The sequence below is a fragment of the Physcomitrium patens genome, chromosome 16 (assembly GCF_059467195.1).
Source record: "Physcomitrium patens ecotype Gransden chromosome 16, ASM5946719v1, whole genome shotgun sequence".
NCBI classification, from domain to species: domain Eukaryota; kingdom Viridiplantae; phylum Streptophyta; class Bryopsida; order Funariales; family Funariaceae; genus Physcomitrium; species Physcomitrium patens.
This window is the reverse complement of record NC_143425.1, coordinates 11,797,971-11,822,872: the sequence shown is the minus strand read 5'-3', so window position 1 is coordinate 11,822,872 and position 24,902 is coordinate 11,797,971. Positions and strand designations below refer to the sequence as shown.

The 24,902-nt window shown below is 29.9% G+C and overlaps 1 long non-coding RNA gene across 2 annotated transcripts; it reads right to left on the bottom strand.

Annotated features, from left to right (window-relative positions):
* Nucleotides 1–22,135: 22,135 nt before the first annotated feature.
* Nucleotides 22,136–24,432, bottom strand: LOC149987654 (uncharacterized). 2 transcript variants are annotated; one of them, XR_016506832.1, is made up of 3 exons: nt 23,349–24,432; nt 23,000–23,208; nt 22,136–22,762 (listed from the first exon to the last, which is right to left on the bottom strand). It is a non-coding gene; the product is annotated as an uncharacterized LOC149987654 (long non-coding RNA). The 2 variants fall into 2 exon arrangements; XR_016506831.1 differs by lacking the exon at nt 22,136–22,762 and having other exon boundaries at nt 22,861–23,208; nt 23,349–24,431.
* Nucleotides 24,433–24,902: the final 470 nt, after the last annotated feature.

Sequence of the window (24,902 nt, the reverse complement as noted above, 5' to 3'; positions counted from 1 at the left end):
TGGATGAGTTCTCATTCATGGACGAGAAATTATTTATGGATGATTTTTCATTCATGGATGATTTTTATTAAATGGATGAATTTTAATTAAAATTAAATAAAACAATAATAATAATAATAATAATAATAAACATATATATATATATATAAGTAATTAACTAAAAAAAGAATTTTTTATGGCATTAAATTATGAAGTAATTTATTATTGTGAAGGTGAATTAGTGTAGAGTTTTGGCTTGATTGCTTGAATTATTTAAGATGAATAAAGAGTGATTTGATATGAATTTAATTAATAGTTATAACTACCAAAATTCACAAAGTTAATTCACTCATTGTGAACTAGAATAAACTTCCAACTAGTGGGGGTTTATTTTAGCTCATAATAAACTTCATATTTGTAATGTTATCAAGGATAAACACTCAATGAAAGTATTATGAAATTAATCTTTGTTCCACTCAAGTTTGTCTTATAGGATCTATGTTGTGACATTCTATAGGACTTCCAAAAATGTGTTGACTTTGCATGACTTGTATCTTAACTTATAAAGCAAGTTTTTTATATGGATGTCACATAGTTAACTTGTTTTGCAAGCTATTGACATATGTGGTATGTGGTTAGCTTGTTGACCAAGTTTCTAACCTACTGTTCAACTACAAAAACATGTAAAATCAAAACAACGTCTAATAAGCTTTAAAGAAGCTTTTCTAGAAAGTATTATGAAATTAATCTATTTTTATTTATTTCTATCTATTTATATTACCTAGATAATAATTACAATAGATATATATATATATATCCATGACACATGTGTTACAAAAACTAAAAGATGTAGAATTATATACCAAGATAAAAAAGTGTATATTTTACACTACTCAAATTGACTTCTTAAGATATATTATCTCAAATGATGGTCTTATGATGGATCCTAAGAATGTCAAGACTATCATAGATTAAAAGAATCTAAAAATAGTTAAAAATATATGATATTTTTTAAAATTTATTATTTATTATTGAATCTTCATCATTTTTTTTTTTTTTTTTTCAAATTGTGGCTCCTTTTATATGCTTGACATATAAAGACAAACTTGAGTGGAACAAAGAAACAAAAAGTACCTTTTTAAAGCTTTGAAGATATTATTTATTTTTGCACCAAACTTATATCACATTGACTTTTTTAAGGCGTATTTTTATAGAAATAAATGCATCAAATTTTGCTATTGTATTATTTTGTTGTAAATAGAAGTAGATGATAAGCTCTATTCAGTAGCTTTTCATTCAAGAAAATTTTTAGTAGCTAAGACTAACTACAAGATCTATAATAAAGAACATTTTGCAATTATGGATTCATTGTAAGAATGACATCATTATTTAGAAGGCTCTTTTAGTCTAATCACCATATATATGGATCACAAGAATCTTAAGTACTTCATGTCAATACAAGTTTTGAATTGTTGTCAAGTCTATTAAAGCATATTTTTATCATCATTTGATTTTAAGTTTACTTAACAATCCAAAAACAATAAGATTTGTCAAAAGCCCTTTTTAGATGTTCTTATCTTAAATCAAAAGAAGGAGATGCAACTTTCAATCAACAAAAAATGATTCTTTTAAAGCCGGAGCATTTTCATCTTTGAACAATAATATCAATATTGATTGTTGATTCAACTTTTTTCATACATATTCAATCAAGTATATCCTTTGATCTTCTTGTTCATGATATTAAAAATACTTCTTTTAAGTCTTATAATACTTCCAAGTTTGAATTCAAGAATAACCTACTCTATTTTGAAGGTCACCTATATGTTCTAAAAAAAAAGCATGTTTATGTATTCTTCTAGCATGTCATGACTTTCTAGGGATAAGACATTTTGGATGTAATAAGTCTTTGAAGCTAATTATTAGGAATTTTTGGTGGCTACAAATGTAAAAAGGTGTAAAAGACTTTGTACACTCATGTCATGTTTGTTGAAGATAAAAAAAACTCCTTCTTATTGACCATATGGACTTTTTCAACGATTGCCTATACCAAAACAACCATAGTCTTCTATTTCTATGGATTTTATTATGGATCTATCAAGTTCAAGTTCATATAATTATATATTTGTGATTTTAGATTGCTTCACCGAAATGGCACATTTTGTATTATGTATAAAATCTATTTTAGGTGAAGAAACCATTGAGCTTTTCTTTCACAATATCTATTACAATCATGGATTATTTAAGTACATTATATCAAATAGAGGGACACAATTTGTATCAAAGTTTTGGAGAATCCTATTTATGACATTAAAGATGGATATAAAATAATCTTTGGCCTTTCATCCTCAAATTAAAAGACAAACAGAATGAATGAATCAAATTTTGAAATAGTATTTTACGTATACTATCAACTACCATTAAAATAGTTAGACAAGTCTTTTGTCATTCGCAGAGTTTGTGAATAATAATTCAATACATTCTTCTACACAATAAATATATATTTTTTCCAATTATGGCTAACATCCATAATTTGATATTTTTAACTTTTTAAAAGTTAATAATCCTTCAACAAAAGATTTAACAAATTATTTGTTAAAACTACATGTAATAATCAAGGTGTAGTTAAAAGAAGCTCTAAAATAATAAAAAAATCAAAAAAGATGCCTATTGTAAAGAACAACCATAATTCATTGTCGATAATAAAATATAATTACTTTGTTGCAATATCAAGACTACTTGTCCATGTAACAAGTTGGAATATTGTAGGCTTAAACCTTTTCTTATATTTAAATAAGTCAATCATATTGCTTATTGATTATATCTATAAGAGTCTATGAAGATTCATGCCATATTTCACTTATCTTTTATTGAGTCATATAAAATAGTCAATATCTCAAGAAGAAGACAAATACCACCTCCTATAGAAGTAGATAATAATCAAAAGTTTGAGGTGTAAGAAGTCTTAGATTCAAGGTGGCATCAAAATTGGTTGGAATATCTTATTAATTTGCACAAATATGATATTAGTGAATACATTAAAGATCTAACAAAAAATCTTATAAATGCAACAAAGAGGATTAAGGATATTTATCGACAACATCTATTAAAACGAAGATGAAGAATAATAAGGTTCATAAAAGATGATGATTGATCCTCATGAAATTCATCTCTAGAAGAGGCAATAAGTCACAAACATATATATTTAGTCTAATAATTATTTATATGATTAAAAAGAAGTAGATAAAAGTAGATTAATTTCATAATTTCTTCTAGAAAAGCTTCCTAAAAGCTTTATAGATGCATTTTTGACTTTAAACATATTTGTAGTTGATTGATAGGTTAGAAAGTTGGTCAATAAGTTAACCACATGTCACACATATTGGTAGCTTGTGCAACAAGCTAACTTTGTGGCATACCTATTGAAAACTTGCCTTACAAGTTAAGATATGTCTTATAAAGTCAAGAAGTAATGAAGGTCCTATAGAGCATCACCACATAGCTTTTAATTAGATAATATATATGGAAACAAGAGTAAAACCTTCTATATTCTTGTCAATGCCTTTTTAGTTCTTAGTCTTGTTTTAAGACTTTGTAATCTTCTTTTCTTTGACAATAGCCATTCTAATTTAATATAATACCATCTTTGAGTGACTTTTTAATCTTTTCAAGTAATAGAGGAGTGTATTGAGTTTTCTTTCTTTGAGATTCATATACTTAATATGAACTTATAAAAAAGTTTCATTCATTTGCTTCCAAATAAAATAATATGGATAAATTTGCATGAATTAGTATTCAAGCTAATATAAAAGATTGTTTTAATATCTTAAAAGCTTCTTTGGTCTTATCATCTTAATTTATTTTATTTTTTATTTAATTATATTAGTATTGAAGCTATCTTTAAATAGTCTTTAATAAAATTAAGTAGAAGTTTACAAAATCAAGAAGACATTAAATATTTTGTATTGATGGTGATATTTTTTATTCAAAAATATTTTATATTTTCTTTTTAGTTTTATGGAAACTCTATCTCTATATATAATGTATACTAAGAACTTTATAAAAGGCTTGTAAAGGAGTTATTTTCCTAATTTGGTATAATTTTTTTTATAACTTCTCCAAAATAAGTCTAAGATGTTATTCATTTTCTTTATTATTATTTGAATATATGAGTATATCATTTAGAAAGATGAGCACAAAATCATGTAATTATTTTTAAAAATATATTGTCTATTATGTATTGAAAAAAAATGGCTTTTGATAAGGCCAAATGGCATAATATTATATTTAAAATGACCAAATCTACTTCAAAATGTGGTTTTTCACTTGTCTCTTTTTTCTTCTTTTTTTAAATATAAAAAGGTTGTAAGTTCTCAAAAGATTAAGATTTGGCTAAAGACTTTATTTAACATCCTAAATCTCTAATTGAATTTCTAAATAAAAAAGAAATTGAATAATATTAAAAATAATATTTGATACTTAGTCTTCTAGTACCACCTTTATGAAGATGGTTTCTTCAATAACATCTTTAAATGTAAGAGATTTATTATTAATCACATCCTTTGGTATTGAACAACTTTTCTTTACAAATACCAAATTGTATTGTAATGCATAATCTTTGTTTATAAGGCATGTTCAAGCACATACTCATAATTTAATATTATTAAGAAGTTTAAAATAATGTATAGAATTTGGTGATATTATGAAAATTCTATTTGATAGTTGAAGTATATAATTTTTTAATTGCAAGGTCTTTACTGCAACTAGATGTTTTTATTTTTTAACTTCTCTATTTTTAAGATTATTCTTCAAATTTTAAATCTATTTGAGTTCAAACAACAATCTTGTATCCTATACCTTAATTTTTTGCAATACAAGCATAAATTTTCATATCAATATTTTTTTTGTTTTTTTTTGTTTTATTTTTTTTCTAGAATTAGTTGCTTAAATTGAGTAGTATTAATTTATATAAATTTATATTTTTGTATTTTAATATGACTATTGGATGAAAGAAAAAAATATAAATTATATTATTAAAGAACTTAATAAAAGAATATAGCAGCAAATTATTTTAGAAAAAATATAGGTAAAAGATAAGAATATAATAAAAATAATTAATGTTAATTTTTCATTTTTATAAAAAAAAATCTATTTACTTAGTAAGAAAAAAAATAAGATAAAATAAAGTGGTTCAAAAAAATAATATTATAAGCACCATTAAAAAGAAGTAAAAAGTAGCTTCTAGCAAACAATACCTAAAAAAACTATACATTGATACTCAAGAGGACTTGTTGTAAACCAAGGTTGAAATCAGTTCCTATTATATTAATCCATTATCATACACTATGTTGTCTTACTTGAGAATGCATCAAGTACTTTCTTGTAAAAGGAAAATTGGAAATTGGAACAAAAAAGGTCATAATCTAATAGAATTTTAAACAAAATCCAATCAAATCATAATTATATTTATCAAATCTTATTCAATTTTAAAGAAATATTTTACAAATTCTAAAAAAAAATATAAAAGAAATCTTAAAGAATTTTTAAAGAAATCAAAAAGAAATTATATATAGTTCTTAAAAAAATATTTTAAAAAAATCCTAATAAAATAATTACAAAATATAAAATAATAATAATAAAAATCTAAAAAATATATAATTTTTAAAAAGTAAATCCTAATTAAATTCTTATTAACCTCCAATAAAATTCCAATAAATCATAATCAATCTCTAACCAAAATTTAATAACATCCTAATAAAATCTTAATAAATATTAAATAAATCTTAATAAAATACTAACCAAATCAAATTATGGTTTCAAAACCTTAATAAATATTAATAGAACCATTGATCTTAATTTAAATAAATTACACATTTTAATCTTTATGTAAATGAAAAATACATAAAATTTAAAAATAATTAAATTAGCTTATTTATTTATTCTAAAAAAATTATATATATATATATATATATATATATATATATATATATAAACTCAATTTTATTGATTATTATTTGTCATTTTTTTAAAATATTTATCTTGATCTTTTAGTGGCAAATATTCCATGTTGAATTATTTAATTCTCTTCAAATTAACAAAATTATTAGAAAATAGGCTCACTATGCTTTTACAAAACTTTGCTTCAATCAAACTAATAAATTGTTCAAGATTACAAAAACTCTCACTAATCCTAAAACTAAAAATATTTAAGATTTTAATCCAATCAAAATCCAATATCCTTTAATCCAGTTATTTTATTGATCTTAAATTTTCAAAATGCATTTAAGACAAGTACTTTTACAAATCCATAATATCTAATTGCTCATTTGCTACAACATTCACAAATTTTTGAAATATAATAATTTCTTTATATTTTTAAAAACTCAAAATCATTGAAAATATCTCTAACTTTGAAAAGCTCTCTCAAATTCAAAAGTAATCCAAATCACTTGAAACCAATGCGAATTCAATCTTGCTAAAGTCTTCTCTCTAATCTTGCTCATTAATTAGCAAGAAATCTTTAGAATTCTAATTAGTACATAGTTTTGTGCCTTAGGATGTGATTATGACCTTGGTTCACAATCAATCTGTTGCAAGTGTTAATTCCAAGTTTTTCAAAGTAATCATTATTAAAAATTAGTTTTATTTTTCTTTTACAGATTTTTATATTATTAATTTTTCTAATCTTCTTTATATTTTCTTATTTGTGGCCGTACAAAGTAAAGAAAAGATTTTGTTTACAAAAATACTACATTAATATTATGTATTTTTATTACATTCCTATCTTTAACTAATATTTTCTACTATATCTTTTAATTAAGCTAATTTATAATATAATTTATATTTTTAGGTTTTATCATATAATAGTATTACAACACAACACCATGTACCTATAGCAATTGTAAGATTATTTTTTTATATGAAAAACTAAGATTAAACATCAAATTTCACAAGATTTGTTTGAGTATTGAATTTGAGTGCTTTGAATAGATATTTATAAATATCAAGGATAAATAATGATTAAAATTAGAAATTACTATTTATAACAGATTTACATTAAGGTTGAAATAAGAGGATGGTTGATGCCTAAATAAATTACAAGATTTTTATCTTATCTTGTAAGTTTAGTTTTTTTTTTTTTTTTTTTTTTTTTTTAAAAAAAAATTGTATATTTTTTGATAACTAGTAGATTTAAATGTTTGCAATTTTTTTAGAAATTTCAATAATTTTTATAATAAATATTATGGTTTTAAAAGTACTATAGGATATGATTGAGATTTGATTAAAATTTATAAAAGATTTGATTAATATATCTTTAGGCTTTCATTAGAATTTAATTAAGATTCCCATAGAATTTTTATAGAATATATTTATGATTTTACTGGAAATGTTTAGAATTAACTTATGATTTGATTATGATTTATTTAAAATTTGATTATAATCAATTTATGATTTTTTATGATTTTTTAATAATTATTTTAGAATTTCTTGAATTTTTTTTTAAAAAAATTGATTAATTTTAATTTAGGATTTTTTTAGGATTGATGGATTCTTTTTTAATTGCAAAGTATAAATTTACTTTCCAAAGCCAAGTTCTCCTTGTATTTTGAAACAAGATTATACATAATATAATATCTTAAAGAATAATTTTTTATACTTCTAAAAGTAGTTGCCATAGTTTATTTTCTTTTCTTTAACCCAGTTATTGTATAAATGAAATCATAAGTGACGTTTTTCAAATAAAAAATTTATCAAAAGTAATTTCCTAAGTAACAAATTATTCCAAAAATTTAGCTTTTAGCATTGTTAATTATAGGTTATTTATATTATTCTTCAAACCATATCAAAATTAGTTAGTGAGGGATTTTATGTTCCAATTCACATCACATATGAATTGAAATATAATAGCATAAATGGCAATAGAATGTAATTTTTATTTTTTTGTATTATAATAATACTATTAGATGAAGAAAAAAATATAGATTATATTATAAAAGAATTAAATTAAAAAATTTAGTAGCAAATTATTTCAAAAAAATATAGCTAAAAATAGGATGGTAGTAAAAATATGTAATTCTTATAATTTCTTTATGAATAAAAAATTAATTTATTTGGAAGTCCATAAATAAGACAAAAAAAGATTAGCAAAAAAATATTATAAGCATCTTTAGATGAAAATAAAGTATAGCTTTTAGTAATATAAGGCTATGTAAATAAAAAAAATATAGGATAAGAAAATTTTCCTAATTATTTTTTAACATATTTAAATTAAGAAAATTTTATAAGCTACCCAAATATTTTTTCTTAAATTATTAAGTCTTAAAAGCAAATATCTTACTTGATTTAGTATTTTTATTTTTAATAAATATTTAAAATAGCAATAATTTATATTTTTATTTTGAAATTATTATAAGATTTTTTAGAATATTTTTAAATTTTATTTAGAATTATTTAGAATTTTTTTTATTAATTTTACAAGAATTTAGGAAAAATATTATTTACCACTTCAAGTGGCCATTTTAAAAAAATAAAATAAGATTTAAAGATTCTCAAGAGTTTTTAGATTAATTTGATGAATTTCAAAATCATGGTGAAGTCAAATAAAAAAACCAATAGCTAATCTAATCCTTATAAATTGATAAGTGCACAAGTTCTATATGGATTGTAGCACCTTGGTTATATATAGGAAGATATGACTAAAACCTTGCAGAAAAGTAGTGTATATAGACACCTATTTATATTTCTTGCAAGCTTTACCAAGGCTCAAATCCTTGATTTTTAAGCAAGCTTTTTTTGAGATAAAACTTATTCACTTAAATTCTTTTATTATTTACTTAATATCTTTAGATCTTTACAATTTATTTACAAAAACTTTATTTTTAATTTTTTTAATGTCATTGGAAAGATAATAGAATTTTTGTCTAAAAAAATATTTATTTATATTTATTTTTACTTTTTATTAAAATCTAATAAATCAATTATAATTAGTTTTGTAATGTGATATTTCTTGATTGCAATTCTTTCACTTATTTTGTATATTTTTTTCTTTTTTCTTGTTAATCTCTTCTTCTACTTTACACCAAAAATCATAAGCAACTTTTAATTGAGGCCATCTTATAATTTGCATTGATAGATGAATTTTATCCTCATGAGATCTTGGAAATAGGATTTTAAGAATTATTGAAGGTTTCTATGTTATTGAGTAATCTGACTATAATTATATGTTATTTATATCAAATATTCATTTTATTTTAAAAATTAAAATAGAAATATATATATATATATATATATATATTAAAAAATTAATTCTATTAATTTTATCTACATAAAAATCTTTAATCAAACATAATATTAACACATAGCATGTATATTAATAAATATTAGTAAAAAAAAGTTTGAAAATTTTTTTAGTAATCATAGATTTTATATTATAATTTTTTTCTCAAATAACCTTTTTTAATAAAAATAAGAATAAAAGAATTAGAAGTGGATAGAGTTTGAATATACTTTTTTGATATAAAAAAGGTTAAAAAGTCAATGTGATTAATAATATACAATCTATAATTGAAAATAAAAATTATAGTAATATGGAGATTCTTTAGAGAATTATTATAATAAGAGATATAATTTATAAAAGAATTATGAGTATTTAAAAAATACTCAAAGATATTTTAAATTTTTTAATTATTAAAATATCAATTATTTAGCAAAAAACCTATTTTTGAATTAAATTGAATCGAATTGAATTTATCAAAACATGATTAAATAAATTTTATCAAATAATATCAAATCAATTAATAACTTTAACTTTGTGGCTTAAAAGTATAGTTAAATTTGGCTTTAAAAAATATTATTAATATTGATCATAAACAAAATATTTCTTTTTTTTTTCTTAGAAAAAATAAATAATTTTTTTGACGACATCTTATAAAGATTATTATTTTTAGAAATATTTTTAGTATTAAATAATAATTGTAACAAAGACATATCTAATAATAAGTTAGGACATTTCTGAGCCAAATATAAACATAATTTTATATTAACTTTTTTATCTAACACAAAAATTAGTCATAAATTTAATTTATTTTCAAATATATATTAAATTAGATGCTTCCAAAAAAATCTATTTTAGTTCAATTTTCAGTTTATGCTAATTGATAAAGAAGTTTAAATATTATTTATAAATATATATATTATATTATCAAAAATCTTCAATATTTTTATATATTATATTATTGAGATATAATATATTAGCCTATATTGTTGATATATATTATATTTTTTGTATATGTAGGCTAAAGAATTATAATATTCTAAATAATACTATTGCTAAGAAAGAGACTATAATAATAATTTTGGTTTTTATGTTTCTTATAGAATGATATTTTGCAATAAATTATATATATATATATATATATATATATATATATATATATATAAAGAAAAAAAATCATTTTTTTTTTCGAAAATTGATAAAACTTATCTTAAAATAGCTTAAAATATAAAAAATTAACTTTTAAAATAGTATTTTCAACACTATAAATATTGACTTATTCAACCATGTTTAGTTTTGATACCATATTAAATAATGTAAGAAAGATATTTTATTGATGTAATTATAAAATTATAGGAAGGTTTATACAATTATGAAATAACAATATTTATCTTTATAGAAATGTAATATTCAAAAAATTTCGTATTTTTTCTATAATCTAAATAAGATGTAAAATAAATCAATTATATATTTATCTTATTTACTTTAATATTTTAAATATAAGTATATTTTGAATTCATTGAATTGGATTGCTTCTTCTGGAATAATGTAATATTTTATAAAAATATTCTATATATATAATTACAAATATTGTGAATTTCAAGAATAAAACCACTATTCTTATTTATAATTCTTTAGCCTACATATACAAAAAATATTGACGATTGTTGATATTTTAGCAGGGACTTATGATTTTTTATATATAATGAAGTGCACAGGTTGAAAACTTTGGCCTTGATACAATTAAAAATTAAAAATAGGAATAATGGTAAAAAAAGAATCCAAACTTGAATAATTTGAAAATTGATGAATTCTATTACATGCATCCAAGCTTAGTTTCAAAATCACATATCAAAATTTCTATTTGTCAATTGAGTTTTTATTTTTTAACGATAAAATAGCTCTAGATCTTACTTAAACATGAAATTTCACCATCTTATTTAAATATATCGTAAGAGTTAATTAAAATTAAAATTTGTTAATAAAGTGAGTAACTCTTATAAGACATAAAGTACAATAAGTGGTTGACATTGCTTTGCTGGTTCACAAGTTGTAGTCGCCATTTGTTGGTGGTGATACCATTTAGTTGTTGTAGTCTATGAAGCCATCATATAACCTAATAAGAAGAGTATCTACATATTAATTGGACATTATTGACTAAGCTAATTGTTTGTGTGTTCACACCAAAAAGTCCGTGTGATTAGACCATGGACTTATGTTATATAAGAAGTAGAAGTAGAAGTAGAGGTTCATTTTAAGCATTTGTTTACTTGAATCCTTGATAGTAAGGTAGAGAATTCTTTTGTATTTGCTTTATAAAACTTCTATTTTAGCAATACACTTCATCTTTATTTTTTCACATGGTATTAGAATCTTGATACTCTAGATTTATCCTTTAATGGATTTGAGTGCATCAATTGAGGTTGTTTTGCACGACTCAATCTTTTGATCAACTTTCAGGAGGTTTTATTTTTTATATTAGCTTAAGAGGAGTTGAACTTCTAGTGAGCTTAGAACTCAAGCCACTAATATTTTTGGTAGGTCATAATTGAAGCAACAAGGCATTAATTTTGAAAGAAAAAGAGCACTTTCAAATTTCAATGTTATAAGCAATAGGTATTGGAGCTTGTAGCTACTGATTTGATCAGAAGAGCAATAGGGTCTACTAACAATGGCAGGACTTGGCAGCAATGGTATGACTTGGCAATAGGAATGGAGCCAACATAGTCTAAGAAACTCTAGTAAGACTAAGGAGCTCCAAATTTGATTTTTTTCAAGTTTTTGGACATAGTTTTATGTAGAAAGCTCTAAAAATTATATTTTTTGGAGTTTTGAGTTGAATATTTTTGAGAATTCTAGTGATATAATTTCACATATTTTAAAAATATTTTAGATTTTTTTAGAAATTATTTAAGAATTTTTATTAATACTCAAAAAGTCTATAAGTAGGTGTAAAATTTTACTTAGATCTCATTTCTATTCACCTTCTATTTCTTCTTCCATTTCTCCAATTTCTTCTATTTAGGGAATATTTCTTACAAGATGGAAATAGAGTACTATATTATAGAAAAATTTGATGGAGACAATTGACACTTGTAGAAGGAAAAAATCAGATTTGTCTTCATCGATAAAGATTTATGAAAGGTTGTCTGTGGAAAATACAAGAAACCTATTAGATCACCTATAGATCTAGAAGAATTAGAGAAATGAGAGGATATAGACCAAAGGATATTATTTGCAATTTGTTTATATCTTATACATATAGAATTTCTAACCATGAGTAAGGCACAAAGTGCACATGCAACATGGCAAGATTTGGAAGCAACATATGAGGTAAAAAATACTTTGAACCTATTATACTTAATTTGCAGGTTCTAAACTATGCAAATGAGTGAAAGTAACAACATTGTTATGCATGTAGGCAAGCTATGGAAGATAGCTGAGAAACTTTCTTCTATTAGTAAGAATATTTTTGTTACACACTTTGTAATGGTATTACTAGGGAGTCTCTCGGAATTATACCAGACATTAGTGGTGACACTAAGAACAAGACTTCCAACAGAACTAACATTACAAATGGTCACAATTCAACTACTGCAATAAGAGTCTCATAATAAGAATGTGAAATCAATCTTTGAGGTGGCATTAAATGTGGAAAGAAAATCTAAGTCACATTCTCGTACTCATGCTCATACTTATACAAGGTCTTTACATGATCATAAGAAGGATGTCAAATGTAGATATTGTGGCAAGAAAGATTACTATGAGAGAGAATATCAAACCAAGGAGAAGGATAAGAAGTCAAGAAAGTTAAAGACTTTTCAAAAAGAGTAAGCTAATATAATAGACAAGAAATATCAAAAGGATGATGAATCTATCTTTGTAGCTGCATTACCTGTTACTATGAGTAACAAAGAATGGTACATCAATTCTAGTGCTTCTCAACACATGACAAGAAATCAAAGTTAGTTTTTAAATTATAAAAACCTACCATAAGGCCTTAAAGTCTATTTAGGCAATGATATTGGACTTGCCATCAAAGGAAAGAGTAAGATCTCTTTCCAATTTCTAAACAATATTTGCAAGAATATACATGATATCTTGCATGTTGAAGGATTGGCTAAGAATTTGCTTTTTGTTAGCAAAATGATAGATCAAAGTTACAAAGTTAATTTTAATGCTGATACATGTCTCATGAAATAAGACAACACAACCATCAAAGGTATTAGACATGATAGCTTATACAAGCTATTGGGATCTTTAGATAAAGATAAAAAGACTTTTCTTATTACTGAGACAAAACAAACTTTGAATAAGATTGACATCTAGCATCAACAATGTAGTCATCTTGGCATTTTAGGCTTGTAAAAACTATAAGTAGGTGATATGGTCACTCATCTGGACATAGGCAAGGACACAAAATTAGAGTTTTGCAAGAGACACATTTATAGAAAACAACATCATGATGCTTTTTCAACAAAAGATAATACTTGTGCAACAAAATTCTTGGAATTGATACATTCCGATGTAAATGGTCCTATGAGGATAACTTTTTATGGAAGAATAAAATACTTTGTTATTTTTATTGATGATTTTTTAAGAAAAACTTTTGTATATTTCATGAAACAAAAGTCTGAAGTCTTAGATAACTTTAGGATTTTTAAGGCTTTAGTTGAAAAACAAACAAGCTTGGAGATTTAAAAATTATATAGTGGTAATGGTGGAAAGCATACATCTAAGGCCTTCAAACAGTTTTGTGAATAATATGGCATTGAAAGATAATTTTCAACACCTTATATGTCTCAACAAAATAGAATTACAAAATGCAAGAATTGAACATTATTTGAGAGTGCGAGGTGCACATTACAACATAAATAACTTTCAAATGCATGGTAGATAGAAGCCATTAATATTACAACATATGTCTTAATCGAGCTCCTATTACAATTGTAGAACGAAAAATATCCAAAGAAGTTTGGTCAAGTATAAAACCTTCAGTACAACACCTTTGTTTCTTTGGATGTAATGCCTATGCACAAGTTCTAAATGAAAAACACAAAAAACTTGATCCTAAAAGTAGAAAATATTTATTTCTAGGCTATATTGAAGATACTAAGTGCTATCGTTTGTATGATATTAAAAATGGCTCCATAATTAAGAGTTGTAATGTTAAGTTTATTGAGTGTGAAGACTTTAAGCAAACAGAAGGAAATTTGAAGGTTTCTATTGATAAACCTCAAGAAACAAGGATTAAAATTGAGCTTATGGAATCTTCATCAAATTTGGAAAGTGACACTGAGGATACAATGGGAGATTTGGACATTAGTAAAGGTCACCAACAACCAACTATTAAATCTTCATCTTCTGTTTGAGATATTCAAATACAAGTTCAAGTACTTGGATAACAACATGCAGTTTTAAATCCACCTCTAATCCCACCTCCACCTCTACCTTCACCTACAATGATGCATGCAAGAGCTCAACTATTGGCACAACAATAAGTAACTAATGAATCAAAATTGGCTTTGATTCCTTCTAAATCATTCATATCTTTAGCATATATGGTACATGCTTTTCACATAAGCATTAAAGAACTAGCTACTATCACTGAAGCTATGAGAAGGGATGATACTTGGAAGTAAAAAAAAACAATGGATTCAAAGTACCAAAGTCTCATTGACAATAAGACTTAGACTTTGATACCACTACCAGCAAATACAAAAATCAATTGGTTACAAATAGATTTTTAAGATCAAATATAATGCAAATGGTTCAGTGGAGCACCATAAGACTAGACTCATTACAAAAAGTTATGTACAAAAAGAAGGCATTGATTACAATGAGACTTTTGCTCCAGTGGCAAAAATGACCTCAATTTATACACTTTTTATACTAGTTGTAGTTGAAGATTTGGAAGTTCATTAAATGGATGTCAAAAAAATATTCTTGAATGGAGATCTTAAAAATGAGATATATATGGACCAACCAAAAGGCTATATATTAGAGGATGAAGAATAATTGGTGTAGAAACTCTCTAAAACTTTCTATGGACTCAAATAATCTCTTAGGACATGGTACAAGAAGATAGATGATTATTTTGCCTCACAAAGTTTAAAAAGAAGCCATGTTGAACCTAACATTTATGTATTGTGGACAACTAATGGATTCTTTATCATCATTACACTTTATATGGATGACTTGATGTTTGTGTCTAATAACAAGGAACTTTTCTTAGAAATAAAGAGAAATTTAGTTGAGAGATTTGAAATGAAAGATTTGGAAGAAATCTACTATATTTAGAATATGTAGATTATAAAAAACCAAAATATTTATAAAATCTATCTTAATTAGCAAAAATATGTAAAAAATATCCTTAAAAGATTTGGCATTAAAGATTGTAAATCTTTGGCTATACCTTTGGATTCTAATAGTAAATTGTCAAGAGACATGAGTCTACAAATTCCTAAGGAGATTAAAGAAATGGAGGAAATTCTATACCAAAATGTAGTGGATAATTTAGTCTATGCAATGATAGGTACTTGGACTAATATTTCATATCTAATAGAAGTTCTTAGCCAATATATGATAAATCTTGGCCCACAACATTGGATAGTGGTAAAATGCATTTTGCGATATCTTCAAGGCACATGAAATCATATGCAACAATATGATAGAAGCTCTTTGAGTTTGTAAGTGGTTGGTCACTATGATGCAGACTATATAAGAGATATTGATACACAATATTTAACCACTAGTTATATATTTTTGTTAGACAATGGTGCATTTAATTGGAATAACAAGAAGCAACCAAAAATTGCATTATCTACCACCAAAGTAGAGTACATGGCAGCTACTCATGCTACAAAAGAGGCAATTTGGCTTTTAAGGTTTTTTAAAGACATTGGATTTTTACAAGATGGTCTTTTGTCTATTTTTAGTGATAATCAAAGTTGCATTTCTCTTTCAAGGAATCCTACATTCCACGCTTGTATTAAGCATGTTAAAATTCAGTATCACTTTGTTTGTGAAAAGATTAAGAGTGGCAACATCAACTTAGTTTTTTGCGAGACTCAAGACATGGTTGCAGATATTTTGACCAAAGGTCTAACTTGTGAAAAATATTATAAATTCAAGGAAATGATTGGCATCATCAAATTGAGTTAGTCTAATATATCATTAAGTGGGAGTATTAATAGAGTGTATAACTCCTTTTAGATATAAAGAAGAATGGGTGGTTGATACTACTTTGTTGGTTGACAAGTTGTAGCTGTCATTTGTTGGTGGTGATACCATTTAGTTGTCGTAGTCTATCAAGCCATCATATGGCCTAATAAGAAGAGTATCCACATGTTAATTGGACATTATTGACTAGGCTAATTGTTTGTGTGTTTATACTAGAAAATCCATGTGGTTAGACCATGGACTTGTACTATATGAGGAATAGAAATAAAGGTTTATTTTAAGCATTAGTTCTCTTGAATCCTTGATAGTAAGGTAGAGAATTCTTTTGTATTTGTTTCATAAAACTTCTATCTTATCAATACACTTCTTTTTCTTTTTTTTTTTCACAAATTTTTTATTCAGTTTGAGTTTTATTTTGTTTTTTATTAAGTACATGAAACTTATTATATTATACTTCTTCATTTTATTCATTATTAGTATTGTTATTATTAATTTTTTGGATTTTTGAATATTTAATATACGTTACTTTTAGAACATAAGTAATTTGTTTTGATATAATAGATCAAATAAAATGCTACAAATTAAAGGCTTATGTTTAATGTGATTGAGAAATAAAGTCCGAATCTAAAATGTATTGATCATGTATATATATATATATATATATATATATATGCATATTTATGCACATAATCTGCAACAAAAAAAATAAAAATGAATGTAGCCTCTTTTGTAAACCTTGTTTATTTATTCCAAACAAACACATTGAACATTACGAGAATAATTGGTTGATCAATTGTGGCTGTGTGTATTGATTATTAAAATTTCAAAATACCATCACAAATGATACTGTACAAATGATTAAATGCACATTTTATTTATTGTGTTTTGGGGTTTTCTTTTCTACAAATCTTAATAGATTTTGTGGTAAGAGTCAGTAAATGGTATGATACCATGAGACTAGGGATCGGTCCCTTGTGACGTAGGCCCTTATTCTCAAAGGAATATTGTGAAATAAATTAATCTTCCAATATTTCAAATAGATAAGTTTGAGAGACGAGGGATCGACCCCTCGCGAAGTAGGCCCTTGTTCCCGAAGGAGTACTGTGAAAAAAATTAATCTTGCGATAATTTAAATAGACAAGTTCTGAGAGACGAGGGATCGACTCCTGACGACTGCGGCCAACCTTCCTAAAGCAGTGCTGTGACCGATTGATTCACATCCCGACCATGACTCGAAATGCAGTGTCGGTGAGCACCACCATGGATGGTGCGGTCTGTATGTCACCAGGTTCCACAATCCCACAGACGTGGTAACAATTGCGATGGATGCACGATGCTAAGCACAACTGGTTCTTGTCACTGAATGCAAAATCTCTGCTTCACAATTCGGCATGCCATGTCTTCCTAGACACAAGTTTTAACTGCAATCTTCTCTGCGAAAGTTAGATACATATCTAGATCGCTTTGAGTTGGTACACGTCCAGTAAATCGCTCACTCAGACATGAAACCATCCTCTAGTCCTACTGTGACCCCTTCCAGCCTTGTATATTGGCTATCGTGAATGCGTGGACAGAATTCGGCGATCGTTGCTACCAGTATCTGATGTGGTGGGTGATTGTGATGGAGGTGGGGGTAGGATTTTAGCCCAGTGGAACCGCAATCGATCATCACTAACTTCGGTCGTGGAGATTAGAATCTGATCAACGTATGTCTTGGGTAGTTTCCAGGACTGCTTATGCCGCCATGCTATACTGGTCCATATGTCAGGTGATTGAAGAGCTGGGCCGAGAAGTAGAATTCCGGAAGAGCCTGAGCTGGCAATGGGAGCGTGGCTAGTGAATGTGAGCCATTTGATAGAATCGTAGTAAAATACACCTGGGGATCGCTATCGTAATGGGTGCGACCTGCCAGGAAAGGTTGCCTCTATTTGATAGAAAGGTTACCACGGTCAGTGCCGAAACAGTCGTTTGCGGTCTCCACTACGATAGGGCTGCTGGCCCAGCAAGGATGTTTCGAGCACCGCTACATGGTTATGAAATTCTAGTACCCATGTGAGTATTTGCATCAATGCGCAGAGAATGTTGTACAGCATACTATCACAAGTAGCTACATTTGTAAACCCTCTCTAGTTGTGAAGTACTTCAGGATTCTTTTTAAGCTGGATTGAGCAACTCATCTTCATTCCCGTAGCTCTATTGGATCCACATCCTCAATTTCAGCTAGGAATTCGTAAAATATTGCAAAGCTGGAGGATGGTTCCTCTTCGTCATTTCTGTCTAAATAACTGAACGAGGCTCGATGCCATCGATGTCACTATCCCGCCATGTTTAGTTCGCATACATTCACCAACTCTGTGACTAAAATGCAAAGACTTAACCTACCTGATGCAACAAGAACAAAGGAAAGGGGTGGTCAAAGAATCTCAAGTGTCTTCAGAACATTCTACCTTTGGAATTCATTCTTCTGTTCCATAAATGTGTTGTGCCTGCAGACTCTAAAAGCCGAGGTAACAAGCTGTGAAGACAATTGCAGAGGCATCAGTTCGAAAATCCGATCATTAAATGTATTAGTTTTAGCATATACAGAGCTTTTTCGCAGAATAATGATCGTAGATTACAAAGGCTTACAGCTTCATCAGAGATGCACTGATATACTTTCTCTAAAGGTGGGCCAAGTTGCACCACACAGTCTCCAGCAGAGACCTGCAAAAGGTTATCTCTGATTTCGGAAAATGTAATCTACGTTTTATATCACAACTACAGCACACAAGTCTGCACTCCGTTGTATGTTGTGCATAGCGAAAACAGTGAAAACTGACAGCCATGTCCACTTATTGTGTGACTGTCCAAAACTAACGAATATGGGATTAATAACCTTCTTTTGGAGGGTATCACTTTCTCCCGCATCAATTCCTTCGTGTTAAGCAGTCTCTTCGTTGCTCAGAACTGGAAGAAACGATTCTCCATCAGTACTCGACCTACCACATACTGGGAATAACACTTCTACACCTGCATGTGTCTAAATTTGGCTTTTCTAAGTCTTCAACGACAAATCCAGTCAGTTTGAAGCCCGTCCTGCATGCCGCCGTTCATATGACATTCGCCAGTTTGTTGCAAACTTAACGTGCTGAATTCATGTGAGAGAGGCGAAGTCAATTTTCCAATCGGGGGACAAGGCTAGCGTTTCCCAAAAGTTGACTTGCTGATCTTGGTGCGTCGATGGAGAATGCAAGACCTTTGGAACCTTGGGAACTTGGGTGATATCTCTGAGGCGGCTTCTCGCAAGATGACACCATTCTAAAGATTTCTCCAACTTGGATTTCATGTCTACAAGGATCACCGGCGGTATTTCAGTCACTGGAGTGGGCAGTCTGGTATCAGGATCAAGTGCAAGGCCCTCCGAGAAGTCTAGCGTGAGCAAGTTCATTAGATCCGCTAGGTGCAAAACGGCCAAACTGAGCATAGCTTCGACCTTCTCCGCACACTCTGTCGATTCAGCTTGCGATTGATGCTTCAGCGACCCAGGTACTCGCAACGATATGACTGGTGGATTGTTGAATCTGCTGCCGAAGCACTCCTGATCCATGCCCCCTGGCTTGCGGCAGTTGAAGGAAGTCTGCAGCACTCTCCACAAACCCCTTGAGAGTAAGCCTGGTCGCGATCCAAAGTTCTCGGAATGGAAAAAATGGTGAAGGTAAAGCAGAGCGGGAATTAACAGATCAGACTGAGGCTTAAACCGCTGCAGAGGTTTTTGAGCTTCTATGGTCTTGTACGCGAATGGATACACGTATATCGAAGTAGAGGTAGTAAATCTGGCGGGCAGGTTCTATCTTTAAGATATTACTGTTGGCCCTGCTCATAGAGCGCATTGCCTTCTCCAATCCCCATCGAGAACCACGTGGAGCACATAAGAAAATTCTAGTGAAAAACTATTCCGATGCAAGCCCTCATGAACTACTATTTCTCTTCAGAACCATCCTGCTCGCATACAGGAAAGGTTTCCTTATCAAAAATTTAACAGTCGTCACTATTTCCACTATGGGTAGTTGGTAATGGTGGCAAACTTGAGTCAAACTTTACGAATAAAGTAATGGCAGGCATTCTAGGACCACTAGACTCCAGTCTCCTGTTGATCTCTCAGTCTCCGAGGTCAGCTGTGACAGAAGTATCTCCTCGAATCTCCTCAGTGGGGTAAACCCTCTTAAATAAATAATTAGAGGTAGTATTGGTTTTAGCGGCAACTGGTATTTTCTGGAAGAGGGATTGTAATATAGGGTTATAATACAGAAATCTTGAGGCTTTTGCGGATCAAAGATCTGAGTTTTTGGCCCAGTAAAATTCCACATTGACTCACGATCTTCGGCAGTTCTTTGCGACTGCACTATTCTCTGTTGTTTGTAAAACACAGGAAGCCCTCTGAGTTACTATCGTCTTTAAAGGTCATCCTAAGGTTTGATGCTGCCATGAGCATTGCAAGATGGAAATTAAAAGTTTAGTTTTAATGACACAATTTCGTGGGAAGCGAGTATGGATCTGCAGAACTACAGGGAAAGCGCACAATAATTGGATATCTCGATTCTTCGAAGTGCTCGACCATACAATGTAGTATGATACGACCAATTCTAAGAAGTATGATACGACCAATTCTAAGAAGTATGATACGACCAATTCTAAGAAATATGATACGACCAATTCTAAGCAGTATTTTACGACTATTTCTTTATAGTATGGTACGAATCACTAGTACATGCATTTCTTTGTCGTCTTAAGCAATTTACGTGAAATAACCGGGAAAAAATCTCGCTCGGCTCTGTGTCAACCATCAACGCATTCTTTTAAGGAAATGAACATCTGTTGCTTTGGACTAAAGAATATCGTCAAAAATTTGGAAAATTGGCAGTACTGGTAAGTCTCGTGTTCTTAGTGGGACTATCTGGACCGGATTTCACGCATTGGGTCACAAGATGCTTAATTATTGTCCCTGCATTCGGGCAAGTTTGCCACCATCAAACCTTTCAGCTAGAAGCGGATTCCAGAGGCGACTTAATGTGCTAATGATCATCATGAGGATTGCTCTCAACTCTCATTCAACTACCAATTTTCTAGTATGATGACATAGTAGAAAATCGGTGCTGATGCCGTCAACGAGGAAAGTTCAGGACCGGTGGAGCATGGCTGTCTAAAATCACGTGCCTTGATTTGTCGTCCCCTGAGCACTCGAGTTGAATTAACTTATTTGATTCTTTGCAAGATTTGCAGCATGCGAAATATGAAAAAGGAAGTTTGGACTCGCAAGGAATTAGATGGACTTCCTCCCTTTTTAACGGAAAGCACAGAGTTGCTTACGAAAGGGTGCGATCACACCAGATGTTAACGAAATTATGCGATTTAATGCCGGGGACTAATGTTAGACCTTCACCCCGAGAGGTTCCACTTTCTTCAACATTGCAGACAGAAAGCTCAACGCTGAAGAAGAGACATGGATCACAGAAGCTTCGGCATCGCCAAGAAGTTGCACCAGGCCGCTGGACTCACAGTTGTAAAACTGATCATGACAAGGTGCCAGTCCATGATTTGGTGATGCAGGTGGTATGTTGAAGAATGCAATGTGCTCCTCAGTGAATGATCAACTCATTACGCGACGATGGATAGAGCAGCTTCAAATTGTCATCAACTTAGTGGCTGCTTAGCTGCAGACCCTGTGATTAATTCATCATCATGAGCACGACAAATAGGACCCTCTAACTATGTGCCTGCCTACACACATGGGCTTACGTAATATAGCCTTTTCATGTCACCTAGTGGCGCAACTTGGTTATCAATTACCAAAGCTGACCGTCAACCATGTCAGACATGCATGTGTGCCGCCAAACAAATTAAGTCCGGGTAAAGAGATTTGGTGGTCAGGTATATAGCCTTGTCGTTATCTCTCTGTCCTTGCGAATAAAGGTTTGCACAGAGATACATTGGCACCACCTACCATTTAATTGCACGTTTTTTTTTCGTTTCTTTCTTTTCTCTACAAAATAATAGAATGTGATGGTTCTTCGTTTGAAACCTCCTAAAAATGTGGGTCCATGCACGAGTCAGTCATCATCTCCTAGTTTATTTATTTAATTATTAATTTGCACACATGGGGTAGACCCCATCATCTCCTCGTTTCGACGCCGAACCCAACAGCTTATCAAGGTTATAGATTCGACTTGGAATGTGGCAAATGAGAAAGAGGACATACATTAGGGTAATGCCGGGCTGTGACATATTCGTCAGAGGGAAAGAGGAAAGTGTTGGCAGGAGGGTATTCTTGTCGAACAGGCATGATATTATTGTCTGTGTTCAGTCATCCATATGCACAAGCTTCAGCTCAGAGTGATTCGAAAAATTGGCTCAAAATTTTATGGCTTCTACCGATGTCAAAGTCAATCAAATATAGGAAGCTCTCAATTTTACTGCATTTCTTCGCAATAACCAAAAATATGATGGGAATCTTCAGAGCTCTATGCCTTGAGTGAACACGAATTTCGAAACAGCACTAAGAGATGTGATTCAGAGAATGCGGCTACTTACAGAAATTGAGGTCACTTATTTGTTGGTTGGCATCAGGCTCTAGGCGCAGTGACCGCTTGAGACTTCAGGTGGAACGAGTCGCCGTTGAAATATTTCCCAGAAATGGAGCGAGGAGCTTGTGTGTATAGCTGACTGAACAGACACATGGACTGAGCGGTTGCAAACACCTTGGCTAAAGCCTCCCAATACCAGCTTCACTATCTGGCTTCCTTCAGATTTCATACAACAAATAAACAGAGAAATCAGAATGATAAACACTTTGTGTGCCTGTGTATAAAAATAGACATAAATCTACAATGTAAGAGGCAATTTCGAAAAAGAAACAGGGTGGTTCACTCGATCTTCGTACCTAGTTGTGCCCTGCTCATGAATAAGGCCATTTTTTTCTCATGTGATGATTAATCAGCCACTTAAGGAGATGCTTAATCTGTGGTCACGAAAATATCAAAACAAGCCGCTGTGCATAACTGCACAGACACGAACCTGCCAATAACCTCCATTTTCAATTTTTGATCTGCACGCACACACAAGTTATAACTGTAAGGGCGAAGATGCCTAACAAGATCCTGCTGAGTAGAAAATCTCAACCTAAAACTCCTTGGACTTGACGACAAATGATTCTGAATTGTATACAATTCAGTAACACAGTTAAGAAGTTAGAACTTGCTTCGCGTATTTCATAGACTGGAATGCTGGAAGAACTGATCACTAAAAAAGTCACAAGTCCATGAAAAACTACAGCCGTCACTGCAATTTGCCATCCGATTAGATACCACAGAGCCACAATTCTCAGCAATATTGACGAAGCTGGATCACGGTGATGGTATACTTAACTTGGTGATTTCTGTTTCGTGAGCGCTTGTGCTCCTGCAGGGTCAAGGACAGTTCGCTCCTCCATGACTATGACTCCGCATTGACGTCCACCTCCTGTTCTCAGCATATTAACTGTGTCATTGATAACTCGTTGTCCAACATTGAAGCGCATTCATTCTCAGAGCGCTGCCGACGAACAAAATGAACTTTAGTATCTCCCGAGAAATACTCATTCACAATCACGTCTGCAAAAACTTTCGAATTGCCTTCGTGCCATCGAGACATATACTTCTACGTTCTGGTTCAATCTAGCACCAGATACACCGAAACCCATCTAAACCTGCCCACAAAATTGGTTCTCGCAAACGGGTACAACTGTTCGGTACAATTCTGGCTGACCATCAAGACTTGCAGTGACAGCGGAGATTACAGCGACGAAGTTGGACTTGGAGGGTCAGCAGCTTCTGGTCTGCTGGAGTCCCCAGAGCTGCTACAGTTTGTGTCTTTGTCTGCCAAACTGGATTCAACCCAACTCTGCAGCAATTCACCCTCTCACTTCTGAGAATTCTACGATGGGGCTGGAACGGAATTCGAGGACAATGTCATTGAATCCACTCTGCAGCCCGATTGAGCCACTTAATGAAGCAGTACGCTTCTAATTATTCAAGCGACGGGCTTCTGTGGATTGCAATAATTGAAGAATAGTTGTTGTGATACTGACAAGTTGTCATTTTTCGTGCACGTTTATACAAAAATGGTCTTTTCAACTGCTTTTAGGTATTTCCTAAAATTTCTGAAGTTTTTTAAAACTTTTGTAATTGCTCTCTTGTTGCTAGGTCACCACAATTGAGGCATGGACTTCAGAAACACCAAGACAAGCTACCGGAATGAGCCTTCGACAATTTTTGCACTGCAAGCTGTTTGCAGAGTGGACTGCCCGCACAGGATGCAGTAAGGTCTGCCAGGAATAGTGATGAGTTAACTGAGACAGATGTATCTGATTAGATGTCGCACTTGTACAAATTGATTGACCTGACCTTTCTGCGAGCCATTCATCTTTACTTTGGAAGTCGTACTCCAATGCTTTGCC